Genomic DNA, 25,222 nt, shown 5'->3' on the forward strand with positions numbered 1-25,222 from the left:
TCAGTTCCCCCTTTCCAACCCACTCACCCTCCACTCTCCCAGCATTGCCCCTCACACCCTTGGTCCTGAAGGTATCATCCACCCTGGATTCCCTGTGCCTCTAGACCTCATATGTACCAGTGTACAACCTCTGCCCTATCCAGCCCTGTAAGGTAGAATTCAGATCATGGTAGTTGGGGGAAGGAAGCATCCAGGATCTGGGGGAAAGCTGTGTTCTTCATCGGTACTACCTCGCACCCTGACTGACCCATCTCCTCTCCTAAACCCCTCTATGAGGGGATCTCCAGTGGCTGACACTTGGGCCTTGGGTCTCCACTCTGCACTTCCCCCTTCATTCAATATGGTATATACACACACACACACACACACACACACACACACACACACACACATATATATATACATATACATACACATATATATATTTTTTGCATGATGCCTTATACCTGGTCCCTTTGGCACCTCGTGATCACACTGGCTGGTGTGCTTTTTCCATGTGGGCTTTGTTGCTTCTGAGCTAGATGGCCGCTTGTTCACCTTCAAGCCTTTAAGACCCCAGACACTATCTGTTGCTTTGTTTTCCTCTGTCTTGTTTTCATGCATGTTTGTGTCTCCATAGGTCTGTCTGAATGGGACAGGCTGGATGAACTATCTGGAGGAAAAACAACGGGACCGACAGTTCCGGGGGGACTTGGGGTGGGGGGGCAGGGGGGATAATGAAGTGGTGTTAACAAACACAGGGACAAGGGAACAACATGGGACCCAAAATGGTAGAGAGGGGGGAGTGGCAGGCCTGGTGGGGAATGATCAAGGGTAAGGTTGCGTAGAGAAGAGGTATAGCTGTAGCCCAGGTGGTGATGGAGCATGGTAGTAGCGCACCAGGAAAGTCAAGGGAGATGGAGGAAAGAGCTAGGAGGCAAAGGGCATTTATGGAAGGCTAGACAAAGACATGTACATGCAAATATATATAGAGGATGGGGAAATAGATCTATGTGTCTATATATTTATAGGTTAAGTATTAAGGTGGCGGAGGGACCTTGGGCCTCTACTCAAACACTCCCTCAATGCATGAATACTTTCTTTTATTAAATTGGAACTCTATGATGCTCACTCTCCCAAAACAACTGCTGAAGCCAAAGTGGGTGAACAAGTAAATGTGGTGAAGAAAGCTGATGGTGCCCGGCTATCAAAAGAGATAGTGACTGGGGTCTTAAAGGCTTGAAGATAAACAAGTGACCATCTAGCTCAGAAGCAACAAAGCCCACATGGAAGAACACACCAGCCTGTGTGACCGAGTGGTCCCAAAGGGATCAGTTATCAGGCATCAAAGAACAAAAAATCATATCATTGACTGCACACCTCCATGATAGGATCGCTGAAGACAAATGGGTGCATAAGCAAATGTGGTGAAGAAAGCTGATGGTGCCTGGCTATCAAAAGAATTACACCTGTTTGCAAGAGCAATTCCAGTTGAAGAAAATCACTTAAAAGGAACATCTAGAAAATGCTGTGTCTATAAGGGTCTTTGAAAGTCAGTCATATATTCTTGGATCTAAAAATATGTGCACACACAGAAAAATTCCCAAGACAAGAGAGACTCAAGAAATTCATAGACAAATGGAATTAAAATATTATGGAATTTTCCACTAACCTCTGAAGCCTCTGTACATCTCATCTATAAATGCCTGACTCTAGTATCCTATATATGCAAAAGCAAAAATATAGAGTTGAGTTGTAAGACATACAATGTTAAAAGTAAACACACTAAGATTTTTTCAGAAAAAGCTGAGAAATGTCTTGGTTGCCAAAATTAAGGAATCTATGTCCAATTTTTGGCTAACCACTAAGTTAACTGAGCTGAAACTTCAGTAACTGCCCATAACAAAGAAAATTATCTTAGAAAATTACTTTATCTCTTTCTGCCATCTTTCCATGCCGCCATAATGGTGCCCACGAACATCCTGGCCGACGCTCTCAAGAGCATCAATAATGCCAAGAAGAGAGGCAAGCGCCAAGTTCTTATCAGGCCATGTTCCAAAGTCATTGTCTGGTTTCTGACTGTGATGATGAAGCATGGCTACATTGGTGAATTTGAAATCATGGATGATCACAGAGCTGGGAAAATTGTAGTGAACCTCACAGGCAGATTAAACAAGTGCTGAGTCATCAGCTCTAGATTTGGGGTACAGCTCAAAGATCTAGAAAAGTGGCAGAATAACCTGCTCCCTTCCTGGCAATTCGGTTTCATTGTACTGACGACCTCCGCTGGTATCATGGACCACGAGGAAGCCAGGCAAAAACACACGGGGCAGCGGGGTCGGGGGGGATGCTGGGCTTCTTTTTCTAAGGATGTAATACATCGAAACAAATAAAACACCCACTGGATTAAATAAGAAAGAAAGACAATTACTATAGAAAAATCACCAAAAATTTGCAGATAGGCATTCCATGATGTTCATCTTCCCAACACCATCACTGAAGACAAGTTAGGTACATAAGCAAATGAGATGAAGAAAGCTGATGGTGTCCGGCTATCAAAAGATATAGTGTCTGGAGTCTCAAAGGCTTGAAGATAAACAAGCGGCCATTTGGCTGAGAAGCAACAAAGCCCACATGGGAGAAGCACCCAAGCCTGTGTGATCATGAGGTGTTGATAGGATCAGGTATCAGGCATTAAAGAACAAAAATTCATGTGTGTGGGGAGTTCATAGTGGATGTTCAAAGTCCATCTGTAGGAAAAATGGACATTCCCTTACAGAAGGAGTATGGGGAGGATATAAGCAGTCAAGGTGTATTATAACATCAATGAACACACAGATTTCCTCTAGTTCTTTTATACTTCCCCCAACCCCACTATCATGATCCCAATTCTACCTTACAAATCCGGTTAGACCAGAGCAGGTACACAGGTACAGATAAGAGCTCAAAAACACAGGGAATCCAGGACAGATAACCCCCTCAGGCAGGACCAATAATGAGAGAAGTGATACCAGGAGGATAAACGAAAGGTGGGGAGAGAAAGGAGGAACCGATCACAAGGATCAACATAAACCCCCTCCCTGGGGTACAGAAAACTGAAAAGTGGGTGAATGAAGGGAGACATTGGTCAATGTAAGACATGAAAAAGTAATGATAATGTATATATTATCAAGTGTTCATAAGGGTGAGAGCTTGGGGGAGGGAGAAGGAAAATGAGGAGCTGATACCAAAGGCTCAAGTAGAAAGAAGATGTTTTGAGAATTATTATGGCAACAAATGTACAAATGTGCTTGACACAATGGATGGATGGATGGATTGTGATAACAGTTGTATGAGCCCCCAATAGAATAATTACAAAAAACTAATAAATTATCTACCTTATATAGAAAAAATTGTAGTGAGAGCTATAACAGCACATGACAAAATAAACCCTTAGGAAAGGACATCTTAGAATCAGATTTGTCTCAATATAATAATTAAAAGTTTTCAGTATTGAACAAATATTATGAAATAAACAAAGAAACAGTAAAATAAAGCTCATTGAAAAAGGGGGAGTCAATAGACACCCTTCTTGAAGAAATTATGTAAAAGTATAAGGCAAACACTTTACAGTTTTTAATAATATGATAAACTATCTAAAGTAAATCATGGTTTACTAAATAAAGAAAAAACAAATGATTTTCATCAAATCAAGAATAAACAAAAGAGAGATAGAAGTTATTGCTCTTTTCACTGATCCTCTGCCTTGCACGCAGCCATGCTGCAGTCTCCTCTCTCTCTCTCTCTCTCTCTCTCTCTCTCTCTCTCTCTGTCTCTGTCTCTGTCTCTGTCTCTGTCTCTAGCCTCAGGTCCCCACATGTGTGGGTGTGGAGTGTGCAGTGTCATGAGGGTGCTTGTGTTCAGTTTACTGTAAAGCCTGCAATTTCTATCCTTTATAGTAAAAACCCTTTTATCATACACAAACACACACAGACTTTTTTTTAAATAGGAGATATAGGAGATATAAATCCTAGAGTTGAAAAACAATACTGTAACAAAATATTCACTAAAGGTACTGTATTACATATTTCAACTATCAGAAAGGAAACGAAGTTAACTAGGTCCATACAGATTATTCAATCTCAGGAATAATCTGAGTGGAGGAGAAAAAACAAAACAAAAATTCAGAACAAAATAGCAGTAGCAGCAACAACAACAACAAAATCTATGGAAAAGAGTCCCAGGACGAGAGAAAGTAAAGTACAGAAAGAATATTTCAAAAATAATTACCAAAAAATCCTACATTTCATGCACATTTCATTCTTTCCAGAGAAGTTTAATAATTTCCAACTTGGATAATCATAGAGCTCTCCACCCATATTCTTAAAATTAAACTGTTGAGAACTATTAAAGAGAATCTTGAAAGCAGAAATGGAAAGGTTATTCGATCAGATAAACAGCCAACTTCTCCTTAAGGAAAGGGGAGCCAGAATGAAATGCAAAAGGTTTATATTATGAGGTAACAAGAAATAAACAAAGAACTTTATGTTTAGTAAATCTATTTTTGAAAGATGGGGAAATTAAGATATTTCTAAGTAAATAAAAATTTTAACAATTTGTTACTGGAGCACTTTCCCTGCAACAAATGGTAAATAGAGTCCTCCAGGTGAAATAAAAGAATACATAGAAAAGAAAAAAAGAATAAATAGAAATGTATATACACATGGAGCAAAAGTAGGGAAGGGTCAATGAGTAAGTAAACAGAATAGGTAATTTTCTAAAAATGTGTAAATATATTTTCTCTTTATTTGTCCTGCCTGATATATGAATCACCTACAGTTATTTATGATTGTGTAACAATATCTGGTGGGATCATAGAGTATAAAAATATAGTTTGTATGAAAATAGTAACCAAGTCTGGGGATAGGAAACAGTGCTAGATTGAGCAGTTTTCCTATTCTCTTAAATCAAATGGATAACATGAAATAGATTGGTTCACAGAGGTCACCTGATTCATAACAGTAGCAAAATGACAGTGATGAAGTAGCAATGAAAATGATTTTATGGTTGGGGGTCACCACCACATGAGGTCACAGCAGGAGGAAGGTTGAGTAACACTGCCATAGATAAATTTTGGGGGAAGTACAAATGATTATGACTTTGAATTTCTAATGAGTCGGTTTGCACCTTGAAAGAAACACCTGGTGATCCACTTCAGAAAGAACACCTTCCAAAACCAGAGGAACTTATGAGTATTTCCACATTGACAAAATGTCAATGTTAACCTATGGAATCTGGCTGAGGATGGTCTTAACTCCTTGGCTAACAATAGGGTCATTGTATGTAAGAATTGCCTCAATGGCAGTGAGTTTTTAAGTTGACTACAATAAACAGAGCAATCACTACGAACATAGCTCTCTCTTTCATTGTCATCTCTTTTTCTGTCTAGCTAGCTGTCATCTTTTTGAACGAATTCAGAATTCTCTCTGCATTTATATAAAACAAGCAGTGATGATTGTTTAAAATTGTGACTGCTTATAGCAGCAATGTCAACTGGTACAAACAATTTAAAAGAAATATCTAGAAAATGCTATGTCTATGAAGGACATACAATATTTACAAAAATATATATGTGTTTGTGTGTGTGAACAAGTTAGTAGTACTTTTTTTGTAGAAAACTTACATAACACCACAAAAGGAGACATTTATAGAATAGTAGAGTAATACAAAATGACAGAATTTGTATAGAAAACCAATAATGAAAGGCACACGTAAATTTCCTCAGTATCTATAAGTGAAGATTTTGATCAGAGGTGGTGTTACTGCTGTTTTTAGGCACCATCAAGTCAGTTTTGACTCAGTGACATTATTAAAAGCAGACTGAAAGTGTTTAGTCCTGTCCCATGCTCACAATATTTTTTTTCTTCTTTTTTTAATCTTGGCATGTAATTCACATTTAGTACAATTCAATAATTTAATTGTGTTACAAAAAAGTTATACAACCATTGCAATAATAAATTTTAGAAGGTTTTCTTCTTTCTTATACTTCTTGTTATTAGCTCCTGATTCCACCCCAATCTCCCTGTCGTACCCCAAGAAACCATTAATTCAGCTACTATCTCTATGGATTTATCTATTGTCGATTTCATACACACATACACCCACACAACCAACAACAATACAACAGAGAATTTCCTCAATTGAAAAGAAAGCAGAATATATTAAAATCTAGAACAAATTTAAAATGAGTAAAAAGGGAGAGCAAACGGTAAGGTGTTCAATGTTATTCTAACTGCATCCGGAGTAACCCATTTTCCCATGCAGTCTGCACGTTGGCCAGGCAGCATCCTTGATGCATGGTCAGAGGGGAGTCACTGGAGACTTAATTCAGGAGTATTTCCCCTTCACTTAAAAACAAAAAAACGGACACCCTTTTAACCCTATAATGCCGAGCACGAATTTTTCGTAAGATTTAATTAAAATGTATCTGATACTGAAATTATAAAGCTGTTGGAGCCAACTAAGTTGTTGACGAAATCTTCGCACTTTAGTAGGACACATGCATACCGCTAGTCACACATTTTATTGGCAAAATGCTTGAATATTGGCACATGTTTTGACTAATTGTGAGTTTGAGGTTAAGTGGTCATTGGCGTTCAGTGCATTTTACGATAATTTTCAATCCAGTGAAGTTTTAGTCTTGATATCTTCACTATATGTTCATAAAACTGTGGTTTTTATGTTAAAGGTATAATACTCATAAAAACCATTATGCTTATTATATATTTCTGCTTTTTCTAAATGTAAGGAATTCCTTACGTTGGTCTTTTGAATCGACTGTGACAAAAATTACCACAGCATTGTGATTTGTTTTATGGGAAATGATGAATTTATGGCCTAGATGGAAGTGGTACAGACTCAGAAAAATAACCAGATGCTAATATGGATGAAATTGGCAAATGAAATGTGTATTATATTTAAAAATTTTGATTTTATAATGTAAAATTTTAATTATATTGCTATTTAAACTATTTTGACAACAATATTTATTTTTTCCCATGAAAGGAAGTGAATATATGCTCAATTATTCTGATTTGGATGAATTAGAAGACCTTGTAGTTAGTAATGATAATACTAGTGAAGATGAGTTAGAAACTTCAGTTGTTGAAGTTGAAGAATCAATTCCAATAGCTACAAGTTCAAAGCCATCTACATCAAGAAATCGAACATTTCCGAAGACGGTACAGCTAGACCTATGCCTGAATGGTTAGGACAAATGGATTCTTCTGGGGTAGTAAAATGTCCTGTTGAATATTTTAGACACTTTTTCTCAAAGGATATCATTACTCATATTGTCAACCAATCAAATATTTATGCAATCCAGCAAAACCCCAATAAGTCTCTTGCACTGAGTAGCCAGGAATTAGCAATTTTGGGGTATACTGCTTGCTGTGTTGATGGTGAAGCCCTCAAATTTACATTTATATAGGAAGAGCAAACTAAACAGTCCTATCATATCAAAAGTGATAAGTAGAGATAGATGGGAAGACATAAAGTCCAAGATTCACTTCAAAGATAATTTAAAAATTCCCAAAGTCTGCAAGAGTTCAAAATGAGCATCGGCGAAACTCTTCTTGTTGAAGGAAAAAGTAATAAACCAACAAAAAGAGGCAGACCTTCTACTAGCTTTACCGATGTTTGGTTTGCTAACAAAAAGAGAAGAGGTCCTGCCACCAGACGTCTCCTTAGAAGAGATACCCATTTGGATGGTCCTCACCATTACCCCGAGGTCACAAACAGAGGAAGATGTAAAAACGTAAATTGCAAGAGTGCACCAGTATTTTTCTGCAGCAATTTCAAGGTTCATCTTTGTTTCACAAAAGAAAAAAAAATGTTTTGTTCAATTTCATACTAACTAAAATTATAAACAAATTTTGTATTATATTTGATAAATAAAATAAGTCTCCCATTTGTTTTTTATATAGTAATGAAATAAGATAAAAAATATAGAAATGAAGGTGCATTTTTTATTCTTGTATTATAAATCCATGGAAGAATGTGGCAATTTGGTTACATTTTAAAAATACTGCAATTTTTTTATTTTAAAAATATATTTTGGTTGTTATATATATTGATAACTATGAAAGTAAAGAATGAAAACAAAAAAATTTCCCTGAAATAAAAATTCAGGAGTTATAGGGTTAAAGTAGTTCAAAAGGGATATTAAGTGATAAGATATTGCATATTAAGTACATATATCATATTTAATTGTACAATGATCTCTGTCTGATAACATGGCTAGTCACATCCCTTCATGATGGGCATAGGTGATTCAATAGAGGCTTAATCCATTGGTGAATGCTGCACATGGATTTTGGGCTTCTTCTGTCATTCATAGCCTTCTGTAAACTAGATGTTCACAATTCAAACTCTAATATCATTCCCTACTTCAATTTGGGTGATATCAGTTACATCCTTGGATCCCACAGGCGCGTGTGCTTCTTCCATGTGGGCATAGATGAAGGCTGCTTGTTTGAAAGCAAGTCTTTTAAACCCAAAATGCTATTCTTTTTTTAATAACCACACACTGTCAGCTTTCTTCACCACACTTTGCTATAGCTCCTGTCCAGTCAGTGATCTCTTCCTGAGGGTGAGCATCAAACAAGGCCATGCCATACGAACTAACTGTTCTTAGACTGGAGCCAGGAGTAAATGCAAGCCCCAAATCCATTCCAGACTATCTGTTTTTAATCTACTTCTAGTACCCCATCAGCATCATTTTATTTTAGAGAACACTATCACAATCATCCCCCCTGGGCTCAAGGTAATTCTATTGTTAGTGTCATTAATTTAGCCAATGGTATAGAATTTAAACACAATTAAGAAATGGAGATTATACAAGTATAAACCAGCTACAAGTTACACTATATGAATTGGTGACTGGTACTAACAATATTTGTACCAAAATCCAGAATTGGTGATAATACTAAACTTTTAATAATATGCACTCGCAATGGCAGAAGCTTGTCTATCAGACAATTACAAGTTATAATAAGCCCATTGATGCAGTCACTGTGTCAACTGATCTCATGAAAGGGCTTCATGATGTTGTCTATTGGTCCAGTTGTTAGTACTTTTGTTTTCTTTACATTGATTCACAATTAATACTGAAGGAAGGTCTGTGTATATAATTATTTGCTTACCTTTAGTGCAAAATCATGATAGCATTTTTAGGGATATTGGCAAGCTGAAATTTTACTTCTTATGAAAATGCAGTGGAATTATCAAAGCTGAAATAGTACTTGAAGTAAATATAATTAGAAGACTTATACTTCCCAATTTCAAAATTACAGGACTCAAGACAATGTAATACTGGCATAGGATAGACATTTAGATCAACACAATTGAATAGAGCCCAGTAACAATATTTCACTTGCTATTAGGCAAGAGTGACAAGAGAATTCAACCAATTGCCCAGGATATCGACATGCAAATGAAAGAATCAGGATCCAGATCTCATTGAAAAAGTAAACATTAATTCAAAATGAAAAATGTATGCCCTATTATAAGACATAGATATACTATCAAATATAATGAAGGAAATCTACAATGGCTCACGCTGTAACTGATCATAAGAATGACACAGGAGTAGACAATGCTTTCCACACTGTGCATGAGGCTGTCATGAATCAGGATTGACTTGACAGAAGGTAGCAACAAGAGCAATTACAATTTCACAGTAATTTAGTCATATAATTTTAAATATGAATCAAAATATTTACAAAGAATTAGAATATATATTTCAATAGGTAATATATACATATGACCAATAAGCACATGAAAAGAGCTCAATAATTTTATTTATTGAAAAAAATCAAGCTCACTGCCATTGAGTTGATTCTGAATCAAACCATAAGTAAAACTTTTAATTATATATATTTTTAGTCCTCAATTTTATGATGTGTGCATGATTTCTCAATAAAGCATTCATTTAAAAAAGAATGGGACTAAAAGAAATAGTACTTTTTAAAAATCCAAAGCACATATCTCACTTTATCTACTTTTTCCATGCCTATTTAGACACAATAATATATGATAAAAATAATGATCTTCATGAAGACTTTCAAATAGTTATTTACATCACTACCCAGCACGTTGTATGCATTCACAAACTTGTCTAATGGAGGGCTTTCAGTAAAATTAAGAGGGAAAACTATGGCTAGGGCACAAACTATTAAAATAGTGTTCAGATTTGTCAGATTGCCTCTTCATTTTAACTATTGTAATGGATTTATTTCCAGGAAAAACAAAATGTATTCTCATCTACATTCTCTTGCCAAGAGGAAAAGGAAAAGCAAGCTGACAAGTTGAAAATCAACAAGAGAACAACATTTATTTGAAGCTGTAATGCTCTAGATATCTTCATTGCAAAACAGAAAACAATAAAAGAATCAGAATGTGACTGCCTTAGCTTGCCACTTACTTCTCTTCTGTAGTAAATTACATGGAATATATTTTACAGATTCCAATTACATTTTTAAAGCTTCAAGGGAATAGCTTTTCTTTGTTTCAAAATCACATTAAATTAAATTACTTATGTTAATTGGTGCATATTAAAAAGTGCCAATGTTCTTAGTTTATTTTTTCAAGTAAAACAGCTGAATATCTTTACACATAGGAAAAAAAGCAAGAATGTAAGAATCTTACTGGAATAACATCCATCTTATGCCAAGCAATTGTGAAATTGAATGTAGACAGAACTTAGGTAACATCAAGAAGTGAGGCATAAAATATGAATACTTAACAAAATTCCTTAGTAATATTCATGAAAATAAGAAATGTTAACTTAACCTACTTCATAATTATGCATTCTTTCTTTAAAAGATATTTTTACAAACTGTGGCTGATAATATGTACAATTATAAATCACAGGGTGTGCAGTCTATTTTCTGTGCATTATCTGCTATAATTCATGTTATTGCCAAGTGCTAAGATCCTGTGATAAAAGAGAACCTTCAACAGTCACAAATATAACTTATGACAGTCTTTACTCATTTGAGTAGGAAAAAGCAGTACCACAATGAGATCTATTCATCTAGTTTCTCCAAACGCAACTCAATGCCATTGAGTTGGTTATGTTTCATAGTGACCCTATAGAAATAAATGAAATAGCATCTGATCATTTGTTTAGCTGCCTGGTGTCTACTCCACGATACCAACTTAGTGAGTTCAAAGTGCATTTAATGTAAACTTCACTAAATCATTGGAATTTTGATAAATATATGTTGATCTCAAAATATTTTATGTATCATATTTACCATGATATATGGAATATTTAAAATAATAACAGAAATATTAAATTTTATGTTGAATAATTTTAAAATTGTATTTTAATATGTTCAATCCACCAAATGAATAGGTTTCCACAAAGTTTCCAGATTAAGAATAGACTACAAAGAATGAATAGCCTCTCCACTTTAGCGAATAGCCATGAAAATCTATGGCTAGCATGGAATCAATTGAAAACCCTGAAAGCCTAATGAATGGCAGCAGAACATTGTCAGAGACGGTGTCAGAAGATAGCCCCTTAGGTCTGAAGGAACTCAAAATATGACCGCAGGAAACGTGCCTTTTTAAAGTAGAGTTGACCATATGGTACCCTTCATGATGTTCATTTGCTGATGGGGCCCTACCCCAAATGAGAAGAAATAGCTACAAATGTCAGGTAATAACTGGAACTTGGAAAGCAAAAGTATGAATCTAGAAACTGTTTAAGTTGTTTATAAATGACATGGTATGCAGAAAGATCAACATTCTGGGCAAATGTGGGTTGAAATGGACTTCTATTGGACATTCTGAATCAGAAAATTTCATGATTTCTTATGCCAGGAAGGACAGATTGAAGAGGGATGGTGTTAAATTCATCTTCAAAGGGGACATTTCAAGATCTGTCTTGAAGTACAGTGCTGTCTGTGTTAGGATATCTATCCCTATACAAGGAAGTCCAGTCAACACTATTATTAAAATGTATGCACCTACCACTAAACCTAGTGATGAATAACTGAAATAATTCTACCAATGTCTTCAGTCTTAATTTGATCAATCATGCAATCAAGATACATTGTTAATTGCTGACAGAATGTAAAACTTGGACATGAAAAGCAACAGTAGTTGGAAAATATGGTCTTGATGATAGAAGATAGAAATGGCAGGATAGAATTTTGCAATATCAAGGACATCTTCATTGCAAATACAGTTTTTCAACCTCTGCATAGGGAATATACAGAAATCAAAATGACTATGTCTATTGGAAGAAATAACAGAGAAGTTCAATTTTAGCATTGAAACCAGACCAGGGGCCTACTGCAACAGAATATCAATTGCTTGTATGTGAATTCAGGTTGACTGAAGAAAATAAAAACAAGTATATAAAACCAAAATACAACCTTTAGTATATTCCACCTGAATTTGAGAACAATTCAAGAAGAGACATGATGTACTGATCAATAATGACAGAGGACTTTATGAGCTATAGGGTGACATCAAGAACATCAAGCATCATGAAAAAAATATCATTTAAAAGGCAGGAAATAAAGAAAAATGTCAAAGTGTGTTTCAGAAAAAAAACTCTGAAATTGATCTTAATCATAAAGATGCTAAGTCAAATGGAAGAAAGAATGAATGAGCTGAACAGAAAATTTCAAAGGACAGCTTGAGAAGACAAAGTAAAATATTATAATGAAATGTGAAAAGACCTAGAATTAGAAAAAAACATGCTCAGCATATTTTTCTGAGCATGAAAGAACTCAAGAGAAAAATGCAAATTTTTCTCAAATTAAAAACTTGAATCTTCTGGCAAAATTTTGAATGATGCTGGAAGCATCAAAAAATATAGAAAGAATACACAGATAGCAAGAATTGCCTGTACCAGGAAGAAGTAACCAACATCCAACCATTGCAAGAGGTAGCATACCGTATGATCAAGAACCAATGGTAGTGAAGGACAAAGTTCAGGATGAACAGAGGGCAGTGTCCAAAAACAACACTCCAGCAATTCATGGAATATCTATTGAAATGCTTGAACAATCTGATGAAGTACTGGAGGTACTCATTTGTCTATGCCAAGAAATTTGGAAGACAGATATTGGCTAACTGACTAGAAGAGATCCATATTTGTACCCAATCCAGAGAAGGCAACTCAACACAATCCTCAAACTAGAGAACAATCTAATTTATATCACATTCAAGTAAAGTTTTTTTAAAGATAATCCAATAACAACCGCAGCCAGAGGCTCAGGCTGGATTCGGAAGAGTACTTACTACAAGGACATCTAGCAACAGCATGCTATATTAAATACACAGTTGATATTAATAAATTAGCATCAATATCAAGTTTAAGTATCTATAAACTAACTATGGTCTCTCATTCTGTCCTTCCGGAAATCTCGGGTGCTGGTAGTATCAGCATGTTCATTTCTTTCAGACAACCAGCTAGAGGCTAAATCCAGGTCTCTCTGGTGCAAAATGATATACTCCTGAATATTGTTCTAGAGCTCAGAAACTGGCAAATGTATGTTTTATATATGACATAAAGTAATATATGGTATCCAATTCAAGTGCCAATTTAATTGAAAATGACTGAAAGATAATTCCAGAGTCAAGGCACTTGAAGAGTCCCTGCTACTCATCAAAAAGCCTGCTATTTGCACCTATTTAAATACATACTTGTTATTTTTTTAAGTTGCAATTCTGTTATTTCTGACTCTTATCAATTACACGCATATCAGAGAACTGTACTCTGTAAAGTTTCAAGCCTCTAATTTTTGGGAAGTACATTGCCAATCCTATCTTTGGAGGCACCTCTGGTGTCCTTGAATCTCTAATCAGCACTTCAACCTTTTGTTCCATTCAAGGACTTGACAAACACCTCTGGGCTTCGATGCTGCTGAGTTAATTCTGACTGAGAGGCACCCTGTTGAACAGAGAAGGGCAGTTGCATAGGGTTTGCTCCAAACCCGAACCAAACTCCCTGCCATGTGTTCCTACTGACTCTCAGTGACCCGATAGGGCAGAGTAGAGTTACTCCTCTGAGCATGTCTTTGTCATGTGATGGAGCTCTGCGGGCACTGGCAGGTAGGCATTGGAAATTGTGAACTCAAGTCTAGCCATCCAAATCCATCAGGCACACCATGGGTGAGCACTGAGACTATCTGCTCAGATAGAGATTTACAAACTTGGAAATCCTCTAGGGTTGCTCAGAGTCAGATCAACGCTATGTCAGCAGATTTGTTTTCATTTGGTTTTTAATATTGGTCAGAGTAGGTTAACAAGTATTTCACCTGTGGAGACGCTGGTGGAGTCAAACCACAGAACTTACAGTTGGCAGCTGAGCAACTAAACCATTGTGACTGTTATCATGCTCCCTAAAAACACCTTCAGACCTCTGCTCAGGAAAGGAAGGTAGTGTCTAAAGGAGACATGAAGCAGCTCATATCTACTGATGTACAAAAAGCACCAAAGAGAGCAGCAAGGCTCTCAGATATATTATACTCAATGTATTTACTACTTTTCTAGTACTTTTTCAGTTTTGTAATAAAAGAGCTAAGTATTTCTCAGATATATTTTGCTAATATTTAATGTTTATAATTATATCAAAGAAATAGAATATAATAAAACTTCTGTAAGTTAGTGGATCATTACTGTGTCAACAACCAGGAATAAATAAATTATACATATATATATATATCCCCAATATATATACACACCCCCAAATTGGACTTATTTTCAAAGATATTTATTTATTTATTTTTACAAAACAACCTTATCACCTTCAAAGTACTCTCCATTACACTTAATTTATTTGTCAAATCTGCTATTCAATTCTTGGAAATATTTTTCAGACTCCTCTGTTTGGATGGCTGACAGTACCTTCCTTGTTTTTGTCTTCACCTCTTCTATGTTGTTAACTCGCTGTACTTTCATGTCTCTCTTCATTCACAGAAACAAAAGGAAGTTGCATGGCGTGAGGTCAGGTGAGTAAGGCGCATGGGCAAAGAGGCATGCCGAGTTTTCATTTTGCCAGAAACTACTTCACTGAGATGGCTACGTGAGCAGGTACATTGTTGTGGTGACAAAACCAGTCCTCTTCTGCTACAATCAGGCATTTTTAAAAATCATTTTATTGGGGGATTGTACAATTCTCATCACAATCCATATATACATCCATTGTGTCAAGAACATCATTTGTTGCCATCATCATTCTCAAAACATTTGCCTTCTCCTTGAGCCCTTAATATCTGCTGCTCATTTCCCCCCTCCCTCCACACTCCCCCTACCTCATGAACCCTTCATCATTCATAAATTATTATTTTGTCATATATTACACTGTCCAACATCGTCTCCCCGCCTTCTTCTCTGCTGTCCCTCCCCCAGGGAGGAGGCTATACATAGATTCTTGTAATCTTTTCCCCCTTTATACCCCACATTCTCTCCACCCTCCAAGCATCACCACTGGTCCTAGAGGAATCATCTGTCCATGATTCCCTCTATTTCCAGTTGCTTTCTGTGCCAATGTACATCCTCTGGTCTAGCCAGATTTCTAAGGTAGAATTGGGATCATTATAGTGGGGGAGAAAGCATTTAAGAACTAGAGAAAAGTTATATGTTTCATCATTATTACCCTGCACCCTGCCTAGTTCATCTCCTCCCCACAACTCTTCAGTAAGGGTGTGTCTGGTTGACTACCATTGGGCTTTGAGTCTCTACTCTCTACTCACCCACATTTTCAATGATATGATTTTTTGTTCCTTTTTGTTGCACTTTTATGAAATCTTTTCAGAACCTCTAAATAGAAAGCTTTATTAACTGTCTGGCTGGTGGAGCAACCTCCAGATGCACTACAAGTCAACATTTTTTGTCTGTTGTTGTCTGTTTGGGAAGTTGATAGACATCCAGAATGAGGTCTATCACTAATCAACATTTCACTTACTGTGGAATGAGAAAACCACTCGTACTCTTGGGTGCTTCCCATAGTACGGTCCTTGTAAGCTGTGTTCAACATCACAAAAGTTTCTGCAGCATTTTTCCCAAGCAGGAAACAAAATGTCAATGCCACACACTGTTCTTTTAAATTGGCCATCAGAAAAATCGAGGTTCAAGCAAAATTTTTTTTTATGAAACAATTCACTCTGGCCAGAAAGAACCTTCCAAGGAGATGCTACTGGGAGCACTAACTCAAGTGAGTTGCTAGATGCTCAGCTACTACCTACTGAGAAAATACGGACTAAGAAAGCTCCACCCAGTAGAGCTATTTTCCAGTTGTTGGTGTGTTTTTTAATTATCTATCTATCTCTCTATCTATCTCTCTATCTCTCTATCTATCTATCTATAATCTAGCTGATAGAGATAGAGATGTCTATATATTATGCTTTATACTATTCAAGAAAACTTTGTTTATTCCTTTGAAAAAGTATAAATTTGGAATTTTATTTACATAGTTAACATTCTCATTAAAATTAAAGAAAGTATTTACCTTACACCACCTTACATGAATTTCTAACTTTTCATCAAACAGAATCCTTGAGAGGCTACAGCTGAATGGCACGAGCCATGCTTTATTTAAGGCCACCTCAAACAGGTAAACCAGAAACACTGCCAAGAGTTGGTCTGACTCACAAAGACCCTACCCAGGGTTTCCAAGTCTAGAAATCATTATGGGAACAGACAGGCTCATCCTTCTGCAGCACAGGTGAGTTTTAATTTCCAACCTCTGGTTAGCAGTGTGATGCTTATCCCACAGGGTCATCAGGGCATTTCATTTCCATGCTCTAAATCAAACCAATTAAAAATAACTGCATCAAGTAAATTCCAACTCATAGAGACCCAACGGACAGTGTAGAGCTGTCCCTTTGGCTTCTAAGACAGTGCATCTTCACAAAAGCACAAACTTTCATCTCTCTCCTGTGAAGAAGCCCAGCTAGGAACCTACATTATGCCACAAGGGCTTCTGTACTTGAAAAGCTTGTGTCGAAATCTAAACAACTGAGCCTACATTTTGGTCACTTGGAGTGTAGTAGTTCTGGATTTTGTTGAGTAGGCATGCACTGACTATGGATGACTAAGAGCTGTCAATCAAGTTGCAGCTAAATTACACCTCCAGGATCACAAGCTTGTGTATAAGAGAAAGATGAATAGAGAAGGTCTCTCTCTCTCTCTCTCTCTCTCTGCCTCTATCGCTTCCTGCCTGCTGGAATTCTGTCTGCCTTAAGGGCTGGTCCCATGTGGGCCACCCAGCCCTGAGAGCAGTTGGCACCCTGCCATATTCCTACCACCGAACATCAATCCATGGGAATTTCATCCACAGGTCTGGGATCTTCCTGCTTCCGGTTAAACTTTCTGCATCATTGGCGTTCAACTCTGTGAGGCTGACTAGGGACTTATGAACTTGCATTAGACTTACAGACTTGAGTTGGACCAGGTTCATGATATATAATTACTTCTTGAAGCTCTTTCTTACGGTGTGTGTTGCTACTAGACTTAGTTCTCTAGACAACTCAGCCTAACACATGAAGTTACCAGTATCATGTTAAGAAAATTTATCTATTTAGTAACTTTATGAACAGCCTTGGTGGTACAATGATTAAGCACTCAGGAGACAACTGACTGGTGGTTGACAGTTCAAACTCTGCCCCAGCAGCTCAGCAGGCGAAACACCCGGCAATCTGCTGCAATAAAGATTAATTTTTAACACAATGTAATTCCTTAGAGGAAAAACCATAGGCACCTTCATTTACTGAATGAGTCCTTGAGAATTTCACATATCTTTTCAATTCATGTAACAATTGTAACAAATTCAGAAAAATCTAAAGATGGCAAGGTGTCAATGAGTATTTTAAAAGTATCACCACAACAGAAAAAGTATTGTATATGTCTTATAGATAATATATGTCAAATATATAACTATGACAGTTATAAATAAAGTTATAAATTTATTCTAAATTTCATTAATTTAAAGGGTGATAACTTCCCTTGTAGTATACAAATCTAACTGGTGTTCTCTACACTGACCAAATAAAAAGAGCGTCCCAGTTAGGTTTTAACTCCTTACCTGATGCTCAATTCTAACTGTTCAACTGTTTTACTTGACAACCCTGGCTGTGTAGGAACATTTTTCAGAAAACACAAATGCTTATATTTTTGTTGGGACTATGACCTTTAGGAATAGAAAGAGGAAAAGAGTCATAGAAAGTCTTACATAAGCTAAAAAAAATCACTAAAACACATGATGTCAAATTATCCATGTTACATCCTCCGCAAGGTTTCAAAGTGAAATGAATGCAGATGAATAGCTGCTCTTTCACATTGATATAAAGCTTATCTTAGTTTTCTGACAGGCCTATACATAACAAAGCTCTTAATGGAAGCTGAAATTGTCCTCAATTATACGTGGTGTCTAAAGGTGGGTCAGTCTAGCTTTATAAGCTCTTAAAATTTCTTTGAATATTTTGTCGGGGTTACCAAATTAATAAACTCCATGAACTTTTGTCCTTACTTAAAAGTAAAAACTTGGAAGCACATACTACATGAACTATTAGGGTGTTTTTCCCCCCTGGATTTCTAACATTAGCTTCGGTCATAAACTCAAGTTTATGCATAAAAATGTATGAAGAATAAGACAAGAATTGAAGTTGAGACTCTTTTCAACATTGAGTACTGGGGAAATTGTGGGTCTCTGATTAAAGAAATATAAACTTTTATTTAGATTTAGATTAATCAATTTGCTTATCAAATATTACTTAAGCTTAAATAGCAATATGTTTGTTTTGTGGGCTATATATATTCTAGACACTGAGGCTATTCGTTGGAAAGAAGTAAAGGGAAATAAAAAAGACATAACCAAGCCTACCCTCATGGAGTTTACAATCTAACATGGGAAGATTGGCAATACTTTTGGCATTCAATTAGAATAAAGTAATTGTTTAAGAAAAAGAATTGTTTGAGAAATAACATTCCCTGTGTTTCCTGTCTTGCTTTATATGTTCTGCTCCCTGCCCTTACTCTGTCAAATCGTTGGTCATCCTTATTGCATGAAATGATTATTCTCTTTCATTTCATTTTGATTTAAAAGAATTGGTTAGGAAAACATTCTTTTACACATATTTAATAGAAAGTTCTTTTCTTTTGATTTTAGATAAGATATTGAATAGGTATTCTTACAATCTGGCCACCATGATTCAGTGCTTAAGGAAGAATTATGATATATTTTCAAATATGAACAGATTCATGGTTTTAAAATTCAAAATTCTTAGAGATTAAAATGAGTTGCTGATACCAAGGGCTCAAGTAGAAAGCAAATGCTTTGAGAATGATGATAGCAACATATGTATGTACAAATGTGCTTGACACAATGGATGAAGGTATGAATTGTGATAAGAGTTGTACGAGCCCCCAATAAAATGATTTAAGAAAATCATATCATTGTAAATGAGGAGGAGTGTGTAGTGGAGACCCATAGCCCATCAGTAGGCAACTGGACACCCTTTACAGAAGGGTTTTGGGGAGGAGATGATCCAGTCAGGGTGCAGTATAGCACCGATGAAACAAATTTCCTCTAGTTATTGAATGCTTCCTCTCCCCCATTATCATGATCCCAATTCTACCTTACAAATCTGTCTAGACCAAAGGATGTACACTGGTACAGATAGGAACTTAAAATACAGAAGGGAGGAGGGAAGGTGAGGTAGAAAGGGGAACCAATTATAAGGATCTACACATAACCTTCTCTCTGGGGGATAGACAACAGAAAAGTGGGTGAAGGGAGATGACAGACAGTGTAAGACATGACAAAATAATTATAATTTATAGATTACCAAAGGTTCATAAGGGAGGGAGCAGTGGGGTATGTGTGAATAATAAGGAGCTGATGTCAGGGGCTGAAGTGGAGAGCAACTGTTTTGAGAATGATGAGGGCAACAAATATAAAACTGTGCTTGACACAATTGATGTATGTATGGATTGTGATAAGAGTTGTATGACCCCCAATAATATTATTTTCAAAAATCTTTCAGCTACCATAAATAGAATGTTTATTTTATTTTGATATAAGTTTCTTCAGACATTGATTTTTGGAAAAGTTCTAATCCTAATCATCTTGAAAATATTCTGGTTTCTTGAATTTTTTCTTGAAAAGAGCACATATTTAAATGAAATAATATACAAATACACTAGCATTGAGTAGATTCTGGCTGATAGTGACCCTGTGGGAAAAGGTAGAACTGTCCTGGTGTGTTTCTGAGACTATAACATCTTACATGGGTAGAGAGCCTCTTCTTTCTCCAAAGGAGTAGCTGGTGGTTTTGATCTGTTGACCTTGAGGTTAGCAGCCAATCATGTAACCACTACACCATTATACCTCAACTTACTAACAGAAATTCACAAATGTTATTAAACTAAAACATCACTTTCTGTCTCAACCGCCTATTAATGAGATTATAAGAGAATTAACCACTAATGTAAACTCTGAAAACAAATAGATCATATTGATATTATGCATTATCTTGGCCAAAACTTATAATGGGTTTAATTTTTAGCCTAAAAGTAGAACCATAATCCGTAGCGTTTTCTGAATCGATCACAGGTATAAAGCTCAGTATTAAGGTAAGGTATTGTGTAACATTTTCAATGTGCATATTGTACTTCAGCTCCTTGCTAGATCTGTCCATGATTCTAAAATAGAAAGAGATTAAGACACTGTGAAATGATTATTGACTATATCTGTTATATATGATGCTTTGTTGTATCTCTCACTAGTGAAGACTCTGCACTATCTAAATCATCAGAAAGACTCTATGATAGGGCTTTGATATTACTATACAATACTATTTTGTAAGCTTAAAAGTTTTCCCCTAAAATTAACCAAGTAGATGACCTATTTGAATTCCAAAATAGGTATAATCATTTTATAGGGAGTGATTGAGTGGTCAACATTTCTAAACTTGAAATAAATATTTGGTGTGATGTACTATATATACTCATGTATAAAAACTGGGGTTTGGCTTATACACAGGTCAGTGGTACCCCAGTGAGGACAGTGTCTCTGATGGCCTCACACCAGCTGAAGCTCTGCATTGGGATATGGATGATGATGAGGAATCCAGTTTTGAAGGATTTTAACTCTTTACATTGTAGCTTGGTTGCTGATACTCTTAAGGTGTCATTGTTGATACCTTATTGCTTTTGTTGAATCTAGTTTCCACTTACTGTGCTGATTTACTAATGTTAAATGACTTGTCTTTTTATTTATGGTTTTTATTTAAAATAAATATTTAAATACATGACCCCACTGATGTCTGAATTCTTAGTAATTTTATTTTCATTTGTTTTCATTATTGAAACTCGCCAATAGCTTCTGCATTTTCCACCCTAGACTTATACTCGAGTCAATCAGTTTTTCTGGTTTCCCAGGTAATATTTAGGTACCTTGCCTTATACTCGGGTCGGCTTAAATTCCAATATATATGGTACTTATTTTCTGTATTCTTTTGTATACTATCCTAATTATCATATAGTAAAGAAATAGATCCTCTTTCCTTTAAGATGTGAAATAGGGGGGAGAGTAGAAGAAAGCAAATTAGGGAACAATGTGGAATAACTGAATCCAATCTGCTATATAGGTCTTAAAAGTTATTGCCTCTATTCTGCAAATGATATCACACTTTGATGCCTGGATTTGAGCTACGTTATTTTACACATTAGTCTTGCTTTATTCTAATATGAGTTGTGTCTTAATTGCAATAATCCAGTGCTAATCTCTTTCAAAGTTACCTTTCAATATCTGGAATTTCAAATAAAACCAGCACAAACGTAAATAGTTCTGATGAAAATTATTCACTCAAGTGCGATAGTCTTAGATATGAAGCCAGTGCCAGATAAATGTAGTATGCCGGCAAGGAGTGGGGAGCCCATGGAGGGGCCTGAGAGCTCGGCCCCCATACCAGCTACATGGACAACCGCCCCTCACCCCAGAGGAATTTACTTGAGAGGATGGCACTGAAGCTGCAGCTAGGGGAGAGGGGCATGTCTGATCAGAGCACACGGGAACAAATGAATGGAGAGGAAGAAAGAGTGGAGCACATCTTGGACCACCAGGCCTGGTGGACGATATCCCCACTCTGAACAAACAGCCAATGGACAGAGTGGACAATATGGCTTATCCCACTATGAGACATGGCGTCCCTTGATGGCCCAGGGCCCTAAGGGGACAACACTGGAGACTCAGTGTCAGGACTAGCCCAGACTGAGCCTGTGACACTGAGGCAAACCAATAAAAGCATGCAGCAGAGCAACCATAGGGGCAGAGCAGGGACCACCCAAGGGAATACAAAGAACAGACTCTGGGGCCAAAGCATGGTACCCCATAGGACCTGACTGAAGGACATGCCTAGAGATCAAAAATCAGACCTTGATCTATTTACAGGTTTTTCTTTCTTTCTAATTTTTTTCTCTTAATTAATTTATTCTTCTATGGGTAATTGGTTTCCTTTTTTGTTGTCATTGCTGTGTTCTCACTCATCATCTATCTTTCTATGGCTTGATTTTTGGTGCATATTATTATCTCTACAGATTTATCCAGATAAGATAGACTGGATGAATAGTCTGGAGGAGAAAACAATGGGACCAATGGTTCTAGGGGACATGGGAGGGGGGCAGAAGGGGGTAAGAAGGTGGTGCTGACCAACCCAGGGACAAGGGAGCAATAAGTGATCCAAAATCAGTAGCAAGGAGTGTGTGATTGGCCTGGTAGGGAGTCAGCAAGGGCAAGGTAACCTAGAGAAATTACTGAAACCTAATTGAAGGCTGAGCATGATAGTGGAACAAGAGGAAAGCTTAAGGAAATAGAGGAAAGAACTAGGTGACAAAGAGTATTTACAGGGGTCTAAATATTGGAATGTACATATGTAAATATATTGATATAAGAGTGTGGGGAAACATATCTATGTGCATATATTTATAGGCTTAGTATTTTATTAAGGTAGCAGATGGAAATTAGGTCTCAAGTACTTACTCATTGCAAGAACACATTATTCTATTAAATTTGCATTCCATGATGCACAACTTCCCAACACTATTGCTGAAGAAAAATGTGTGCATAAGCAAATGTGGTGAAGAAAGCTGATGGTGGCCAGCTATCAAAAGATATAGCATCTGGTGTCTTAAAGCTTGAAGATAAACAAGTGGCCATCTAGCTGAGAATAAAATCCCACATGGAAAAAGCATACCAGCCTCTCTGACCATGAGGTGTAGAAGGGACTAGTTATTAGACATCAAAGAACTAAAAATTATATCAGTGGGTACCCACATTCCTGGTACAATCAATGAAGACAAATGTGTGCATAAGCAAATATGGTGAAGAAAGCTGATGGTTCCCAGCTATCAAAAGATATAGCATCTGGGGTCTTGGAGGCTCAAGGATAAACAAGTGGCCATCTAGTTCAGAGACAACAAAGCCCACATGGAAGAAACACACCAGCTTGTCACAGGGACCAGGTATCAAGCATCAAGGAACAAAAAATCATATCATTGTAAATGTGGGTGAGTGCAGAGAAGAAACTCAAAGCCCATCGGCAGCAACCGGACACCCCCTTACTGAAGGGTTGTGTGGAGGAGATGAGCCAGTCAGGGTGCAAGGTAGCAACGAAGAAACATATGACTTTCCTCTAGTTCTTGAATACTTCCTCCCCACCACTATCATGATGGGAATTCTACCTTACAAATCTGGCTGGACCAGGGGATGTACATTGGTACAGATACCAACTGGAAAAACAGGAAATTCAGGACAGATGACTCTTCCAGGACCAGTGGTGAGAGTGGTGATGCCTGGAGGGTGGTGGGAATGTGGGATAGAAAGGGGAAACTGATTACAAGAATCTATATATAGCCTCCTCCCTGGGGATGGACAGCAGAGAAGAGGGCAGGGGGAGACGTCAGACAGTGTAACATAGGGCAAAATAATAACAATTTATGAATTATGAAGGGTTCATGAGGTAGGGGGGAGTTTGGATTGAGGGGGAAAATGAGCAGCTGATATTAAGGGTCAAGTGGAAAGCAAATGTTTTGAGAAAGATGATGACAACAAATGTACATGTGCGCTTAACACAATGGATGGATGTATGGATAGTGATAAGAATTGTATGAGCCCCCAACAAAATGATAATTTTTAAAGTGTGATAGTCTTAATCATTTATTTAATTTTTCCATGTCCTAAGGTGTTCACCCCATGGTTCACCTGTGCTTGATAATTCATTTTTAAGAATGAGTCATCACTTTCTTCATGAAAAGTAAGTGGGGCCTTATACCTCTGTAATACTTCTATAAAGAGGGACAGATCATTTGTACCCCAGAAGTTTAAAGACTTGGGAGGGGCTCCATGAAAATGTTTTAGTAAATATATAGAATTGCAAGACAATTTTGAAATCTATCATTCATGTTATCATTACTGTAGATAAAACGATCTTATCCTACATGCCACAAAGTCTCAAACAACAACAAAAATCCTCATTTCCCTTGGGGACAATTCTCACTCACAGTAACCCTTCAAGGCAAGGTGGAACTAACCCTGTGGGTTTCTGAGACTGTAACTCTTTATGGGAGTGAAAAGCCTACTTTTTATCCTGAGGAGTGGATGGTGGTTTCGAACTGCTTACCTTGTGGTTAGATACCCAACTAGTACCCTACTACAAACAAATCAAGATAGTCATACTTAATTGACCCTTATGTATTGTTACCACAAGCCAGAAGCATTTCCAGGAGAATTGAATATACTATATGTACTCGAATATAAGTTGACTTGAGTGTAAGCCGAGGTACCTAATTATTACCTGGGAAACCAGAAAAACTGATTGACTCGATTATAAGTCTAGGGTGGAAAATGCAGAACCTATTGGTGAGTTTAAATAATCAAAACAAATGAAAATAAAATTACTAAGAATTCAGACTCAGTGGGGTAAAATATTTAAATATTTATTTTAAATAAACACCATAAAGAAAAGGACAATAAGTTATTTAACATTAGTAAACCAGCACAGTAAGGGGAAAATAGGTTCAACAAAAACAATAAGGTATCAATCAACAATGATATCTTAAGAGTACTATTTCCTGAGCTCAATTAACAACCAAGCTAAATGTAAAGAGTCAAAATCCTTCAAAACTGATTCCTCATCATCATCCGTATCCCAATGCAGAGCTTCAGCTGGTGTGAGGTCATCAT

At 36.7% G+C, this 25,222-nt stretch overlaps 1 protein-coding gene and 1 pseudogene across 1 annotated transcript in view; one reads left to right on the top strand and one right to left on the bottom strand.

The window, feature by feature from the left end:
* The window catches only part of GALNTL6 (polypeptide N-acetylgalactosaminyltransferase like 6), a 1,308,188-nt gene that overhangs the window by 743,163 nt on the left and 539,803 nt on the right, over positions 1 to 25,222 (bottom strand). The window lies entirely within an intron of this gene.
* On the top strand, positions 1,944 to 2,347 carry LOC142454499 (small ribosomal subunit protein uS8-like; annotated as a pseudogene).

This window comes from Tenrec ecaudatus, chromosome 8 (genome assembly GCF_050624435.1).
Source record: "Tenrec ecaudatus isolate mTenEca1 chromosome 8, mTenEca1.hap1, whole genome shotgun sequence".
Classification (NCBI taxonomy): domain Eukaryota; kingdom Metazoa; phylum Chordata; class Mammalia; order Afrosoricida; family Tenrecidae; genus Tenrec; species Tenrec ecaudatus.